Raw genomic sequence first — 7,588 nt, forward strand, 5'->3', positions numbered from 1 at the left:
AGCTTTGTGTGAAATAAAAAGGATAAACCAACAGCAGGGGCTCGTCTACTAAATGCTTACATAAACATGTAGCTATATATGTCTGGAAGTCTTATGTAATAGAGTTGTGATAAATGGTGTTATTTTGGTGGTTGCACTGAACTGAAAATAGTTATTTACTTCTTCAGGACACCCATGTTGGGGATGTGTGAAGTGATAAGAGCGCATTCGTTTTTACATTTTAGCGTTCTGTTTTGCTAAACAAGTTCAACTTTGTTGTAAATTTGTTGAATCTGCTGTCAGTGTTCAGACGGTCCTTTACCACATTCTCAGACTGGAGCGAGAACATTATCGAGATCACACTGACATCTAGTGGTAAAACTGTGAAGACACATGTCATGTAAAGCTTACAGTTTCAAATAGCCTAGTGGTGTATTCAGTTTAACTGGGACAGTTTTTCCTATTGAGATGACTGGGAAAAGTGTAGGCTACCTTTCAACCTGAATTCACCCCATGTGTCGTTTTATTGAGAAAAAAAGGGAAAAGGTAAACTGTGGAAACTGTGATAAAGCACACAAGTGCTTTTTTTTTTTTTTTTTTTATTGAACAATATTAACAACCATAATTGGCCTGGTACAACATATGAAAATGTATTTTCAGACAACAGACAAGCAGAATAACATAGGATATATATATAGAAAATACAAATAAATAAGGTTAGAGAGAAAAAAAAAAGTATTCAAATAAATAATAAATAAGGACATAAAAGACTAGGGGTTTTCATAAAGTTTCACATCCTCTATCAAAGTAGATAAGATTAAGGCATTATTTTTCTTCATTAATTTTAGCTATGAGAAGTAATGATACAGTTCTTTATGAAAAACGTAAAAGTTTGGAAGTGTTTTCAGGAATTCTTGTGTAAAAAGAATTTCCCAAGAATAATAGATGTGTTAACTGCCGAGTCATGTGTATCATCTTTCATAAAAATACCAAAAATTACATTTTCCTTTGTTAATGCAGGTAAATCTTCAAATGTAGGAAATAGCCAGTAATGCAAATCCTCCCAAAAGGTATAAGCAAATTTACAGTCATAAAACAGATGTTTTAGATCAACACAAAAGGAGCAACAGTTAACATCAAGACCAAATCGACATCTTAAAAATTCTCTAGATCAGCCATTCTCAAACTGTGGTCCGCGGACCACTAGTGGTCCGTGAGGGTACTGCAGGTGGTCCGTGGAAAGGCTAAATAAAATATAAAATAATCTTTTTTTTACCTTCATTTTATCAGGAAATTCCCATAAAAAAAGAAAAGTAAAAAGAATATGTAGGCCTATATTGATATAACATTTTAATTAAATTGTCAAGTTATTGTGTGATTACTAAAATAGCCTAGTGGTGTTCGGCCGTGACATTCAAGTTCAGTGCCGTTAGCCCTTTCACACGTAAGTTTAAAATATTCTGACTGACCCCCCAGCGTGAGTTTTTCAAGGCGACCGTTATTTAGAATGTGTCACTTTATGGTTTCCGTGGTGACGCGTCATTGATTGTCACGTGACACACCGCAGCAACAACAGAGCTGAATGAATGATGATCTGCTTTTATGTCATTTTTCCTTTTTTATTCAAAATATTCACAAATTTGTTAGATATGGCATGAAATATCTGATATTCCGGTTGTCAAATATATGCAAGTGGAAGTGTTTTGTTGTTTAAACACATTTATAACGATCGCGTTAGTTCAGCTGTATTCGCGATGGGCGCCGCCATCTTAGTTTGTGCCGCAGACGCGCAGTTCAGAGAATCGGATCTGTTGGATTTACAACACGTTAATTCATCCACTTCTCCCGAAATACATACAAGTAAGTGGCAGATCAACTGGGAGAAGAATAGAGTAAACTTTAAAGTTACTTACACAATGTGTATCTGATATGAATAAAACGAATTATAATGGAAAGGATTATTATTGCCTCTTCCTTTGACATCAGTGTGTATTTTACGAACTGTAATGTATTGTTTTTTTAGTACTTATATGTCTGGAACCTAAAATAAACATTATGTGGTTGAAAACACTGAAAAGTTGTGATATATGACAGCTCTGAGCGCGCCTGTCTCTGGCTCAGCGCCAGCCAACGCGCGAAAGCACATTTTGAATTTAGCAGTTGATCACGTCATGCACTGACCGTTCTAATCACACCGGTGTGATCGTACGCTCCAGGGACCAGCTTAGACTGATCACACCGGTGTGATCGTACGTGCGAAAGGGTTAAAACCACAACATTGGTTCGGTGGATAGCAACAGGTTCTCTGAAGAGAAAAGGGCAGAGGCAAATATGTTCTCATTATCACATCACACGCATAGCCTTTAATGGTGCGTTCACAACGGACGAAATTTCGCTTCAAACTATTGTTTTTACGCGCGTCAATTTAGCTCTTGATGCGCGAATTGATACAAAGTGGTCAAGCGTATCACTAGACGCGGCAGGCGCGAATTTCACATAATCCCTTTTTGAATTTGACGCGCTATTCGCGTCCGGTGTGTGAACGCACAGTTAGGCATAGGCAGTTTATATGAAACGAAATGTTTATAAATGGAATGAATAAGGCCTGTTATTATTTAATTTCCAGTTAGTTTCTTGATCTCGCGTTTCTGAAATGTTTTGCAGATGTGCTGTTAAGTGGACAAACTTTTTGAGGACTTGTAAAACTCTGAAGATTAATAATAATAATCCCCTAAAATCGCCAAAGGTTTTGAAATGTTGACTATATTCCAGTGTTCTTATTACTGTATAGATTTCATACTACATTGCTATGGAAATAAGCCTGTTGTTCAAATGAACCTGATTATGCCCTGGGCGCTTGAGTAGCCTAAATAAATAAATTAAATATGTGGCAGCCGTTGTGTGCAGTAAACTTTCCTTTAACAAGCCTGTGATGTGATGACCAGCAGGGACGTGCACAGGAATTTTGAGGGGCAGTTGCTCAGACCTGTAACTCTATGGGTGCTTTTCAATATCCCTCCTCGTCTCCTCTCTCCTCCGTCCTCCATCCTATGACCGGGAAACCGATCGAGCTCAGCCATCTTGAAGGACATCTCAATTCTCTAATTGCACCGCGAGGAGTCGAGGGTCGAGGAGTTAGGAGGCTTCCTGAGGAGTCATGAGCGAGGATACACAGGTGTATCCTATGCGGAAGAGTTTTATCGACTTAAAAGTGACGCACGTCTAAATTCTCCTCCCCCTTCACATCGGTCACAATCATTTTAATTTATACTTTACCTTTGCAGTTTATATAAACCACACATCTCATTTCAACAGGGTATCTTGCTTTATTATTATTTATTATGAATTTCTTAAATAAACAAACTTCAACAACATAAGGGCAGATCCTTTGAGCGCTGCTGATGACGCGATGAAGTGACGCTTGAGTGATCAAGTATTCCAATGTTTTAAAAAAAGTTACATTCGATTCCTCCGTCCTCGCGTCTTTTCCTTGCAGCCTTCCCTCGCATCCTACAGGGGGCGGAGCTGAGACGCGAGGAAAGGAAGCGAGGAAAGGAAACGAGGATGCACAAATAAGAAATGAGAAGCACCCAATGCCTCATATTATGATCTTATTATTATTTATAAAGATTGCAAAACGTCAGAGATGACAGGTTTATGATATACAACTTTGTAAGCAGTATACAATATGTATTAACAATATGTTAAATGTCACCGAAATAGGCCTACACATGAGAAAAAGAGTTCCTCATATTATTGTTTATTGTTTTTTTGTTTTTTTTATTTCTTAATTTTTTTGAAAAGAAATAATCTGGATTGAATTGACAGATGGGGGAAAACTCGCTTCTAATAAAAAACGCTTAAATTTCGGGAAAAAATACAATCCTTTTTTAACCTTTTGGCTTCCCGTACATTCAGTTGTGCTTCTTGCTCGTATTCAGTTCTGATGGTACGTATGGTAACATGGTAACTGGGCAACTATTCGTAAGGAATTCCGGTAGGGAACAGAATCGACTCAAAGAGTATAGAAGTACCTCTTTGATCGACTGCTACACTGGTCGCGTGCAGCGCTGCAGCCACGTAAACAGAGTTTGCCCTTCCCCTACTGACTTTCACTTTCGGTGCCCGAATGGAAGTGAATGAGGCTTTGCGATTTTTTTTTTTTTTTTTTATCTAGGCCTACGTGAAATTCTGCATCCATTGTACGAATTTTTTATTTTTTATTTTCTCGGAAGGGCAACATGAGTCGAGAAGGGCATATGGGCAGTTGCCCGGGCAACCTGAGCAACCCCCCTGTGCACGTCCCTGATGACCAGTTATAGTTTTAGTGCTAGTAAACCTATTTAGAGGTGCAGATTAATTCAGGTAGGACTGTGTGTAGACATATTTTATTATGTGTATTATGAGGTGGTCCGCGAAAATTCTTGATTACAAATAGTGGTCCACACACTCAAAAAGTTTGAGAACCCCTGCTCTAGATGGATATACTCCATTCAGAATTTTAAAAGGCATTTCCTTTGCTTTTGGTGCAACTGGAAATTTAAGATATTTTGTTCTTAAAATCTTAACTTCAGCACTGGAAAAATATTGCAAAATTGAATTTTTATTTGAAGAATAAAGATATAATTCCTTCACAAAGGCTTTCCGAATTGTAATATTGGGTAAATGTATATGTGAGTAAGAGAAACTCCATTCACCAAAAGCTTAGGAAGATTACTTTGAGATACGTTGAAAGACATCTGAATTATAGATTGTGGGATTGCTTTGATAATGTTGTTTCCTGTCAAATAAATTACATTTTAAACAGAAAGTCTCATAAAGACATAATGACTCCGGTATTATCTAAAATATGCATTACAGACCATATTTCTTTTTCCCACCAATTTTTGTAAAATAAAGACTTATTCCTAAATACCACAATTCCACAAAGGGATGTTGTGAGGACTGAAATTATGCTTATAGATCATTTTCCAGTAAAGTAAAACCTGTTATTGAAACACTGATAACTTAACAGGGAGTTTTTAAAGGTCATAATCACATCTAAGGAGAAGATTCACGCCTCCTAATTTCATAAAGATTTGAATGGGGATATGAAACCAAAAATGTTCATTTTTCAAAAAGGATCTTGGTCAATTCGTTTTAATAGTACCATTAATACATTCAATGTCAATTGCTTTTAGCCCGCCTTCTTCATACTCTTTAACCAATATTCCTTTTCTAATGTGTTTTTCTTTTCCAGATAAAATTGAAGTTGGCTTGATTTATAGCTTTTATTGCATTCTTAAGAGATTGAGTAAGCTGGGTTAATGAGTCTAGAAATGCATTCATATTCTCCGCAATCCTGTGATTAGCCTACATTTGTTGATTAAAAGTGTACTTTCAAATTTTTTTTTACGTTTGTGACTAAACAAAAAGATCTTTGTTTAAATCGGTGAGATTTTTATTTCAAAATGTAGGCTAATTGAGATTTATTAATATAATAATTCAAACATAAAAATGGAAATAAATAAGTAAATCCCTTAATGGACAAATTAATAGACATTTAAACTGTTTATTTAACTCATGTTTTAAAATGTAGTTCAATAAAATAATGAAATATGAAATACATTTTACATTCTTGCAAACTCCAGTAAAACAACAATAAATAAACCGCTTTTTATGTCTATCTGTCAATGTCAAATTGCCCATTTTAAAAGTAATTTATTTCTATTTTTTCTATTTGAATTATTTAATGGGTAACTTTTATTTTAAGTGTCACTTTTAGTCTTTAGTTTTAGCCTATGCAAATATGTATGTAAATTGTATAAATGAAATTAAGGGGGGAAATCCGAATGGAAATGATCAGCACCAGTGTTCACCAAGTGACATTCCATGTCATTCCATTTGGATCTTTAACAGGGACATAGGCTAAATACACTGCCCAGGCCAAAAAAAAAAAAATTTTGATTTAAAGTTTGGATTTAAAAAGGCAAATGCTTGCGGGTACTGTATATGATTGGGTCATTATTGCAGTGATTATTATGTTTCTAGCATGTTATGTTGGCAACAGTTCTACTAACTCGAGGTGCATACATTTTTGGTCAAGATCTAATATTGACAATGCAAGAGTCAAGCACTCTGTAAAGTCTATTCCAGCACATCCCAAATACTTTCAATGAATTTAAGGTATGGACTCAGAGGCACCTTCATGTATGAACATGATTCTTCATGCTCCCTCTCAACCATTCTTTCACAATTTGAGCCTGATGAATCTTGACATTGGCATCCTGGAATATGGCCATGGTGTGTCTTCCTACATGGTTGTTTAACTTTAAGAAATGAAAAGCTACTCACTCCATCAAGTAGGGCTAGAAGAACTGTTGTCCAACAAATAACATGCTGGAGTATAATAATCACTGCAATAATGATCCAATTAGACTTCTAAGCATTTGCCTATTTAAATCCAAACAGCAACTTTTTTTTGGCAGAGCAGTGTAGGCTATATTTAGATGTATTCATTTTCAGTAATATAGCCTACTATTAGGCCATACATATAATCAGATTTATTTAGTTAATATACGTATATACGTATGTATGTAAATAATATTTACTATATGCTATATATATATATATATGGTTTTCAATTTATTATACTTTAAATTATCATTTATTATTTGTGTGATGCAAAGCTGAATTTTCAGGATCATTACTCCAGTCTTCAGTGTCACATGTGACATCCAGTCTATCACATGATCCTTTAGAAATCATTCTAATATTCTGATTTATTATGAGTGTTGGAAACAGTTCTGCTGCCTAATATATTTGATGAATAAAAGGTTAAAAAGAACTGCATTTATTCAAAAAAATATATATATTTTCTAATAATATAAATCTTCTTTACTATCACTTTTTATCAATTTAATACATCCTTGCTGTATTGATTTATTTCAAAAAAAGAAAGAAAAAAAATTACTGACCCCAAATTACTGACCAGTAGTGTATATTGTTGTTACAAAAGATTTCTATTTTTAAAACATTTGCTTCTTTTTTATTTTTTTTAAATTTGTTTACTTTTTATTCATCAAAGTATCCTAAAAAAGTATCACAGGTTATGAAAAAATATTAAGCAGCAGAACTGTTTCCAACTTTGATAATGAATCATCATATTAGAATGATTTCTAAAGGATCATGTGATAGACTGGAGTAATGATCCTGAAAATTCAGCTTTGCATCACATAAATAAATGATAATTTAAAGTATAATAAATTGAAAACCAATTATTTTAAATTGTAATAATATATCACAATATAAAAAAAAAAAAAATCTGTATTTTTGATCAAATAAATGCAGGCTTGATGAGTAGAAGAAACTTATTTCAAAAACATTAAAAATAGTAATGTGTCCAAACTTTTGGCCTGTACTGTATAACTTATATATATATATATATATATATATATATATATATATATATATATATATATATATATATATATATATATATATATATATATATTAGGTACGTTACATATATTTAACATATTCGACCAAATTAAAATGTGATCAGATGAAATTACATTTATTCCGGTCAAAGAGTCGACAGATTAATCACCAGTAGTTTACTCTTCTCACG

At 34.1% G+C, this 7,588-nt stretch overlaps 2 long non-coding RNA genes across 2 annotated transcripts in view; both read right to left on the reverse strand.

Annotated features, from left to right (window-relative positions):
* Positions 1-7,588, reverse strand: part of LOC309507683 — a 203,015-nt gene that overhangs the window by 52,851 nt on the left and 142,576 nt on the right. The gene's annotated exons all lie outside the window — the stretch shown is intronic.
* On the reverse strand, positions 538-5,410 carry LOC309507687. Its single transcript, XR_014209211.1, has 2 exons — positions 4,468-5,410; positions 538-1,159 (listed from the first exon to the last, which is right to left on the reverse strand). It is a non-coding gene; the product is annotated as an uncharacterized lncRNA (long non-coding RNA).

The sequence above is a fragment of the Leuciscus leuciscus genome, assembly GCF_965113295.1.
Source record: "Leuciscus leuciscus genome assembly, chromosome: 10".
Lineage (NCBI taxonomy): Eukaryota > Metazoa > Chordata > Actinopteri > Cypriniformes > Leuciscidae > Leuciscus > Leuciscus leuciscus.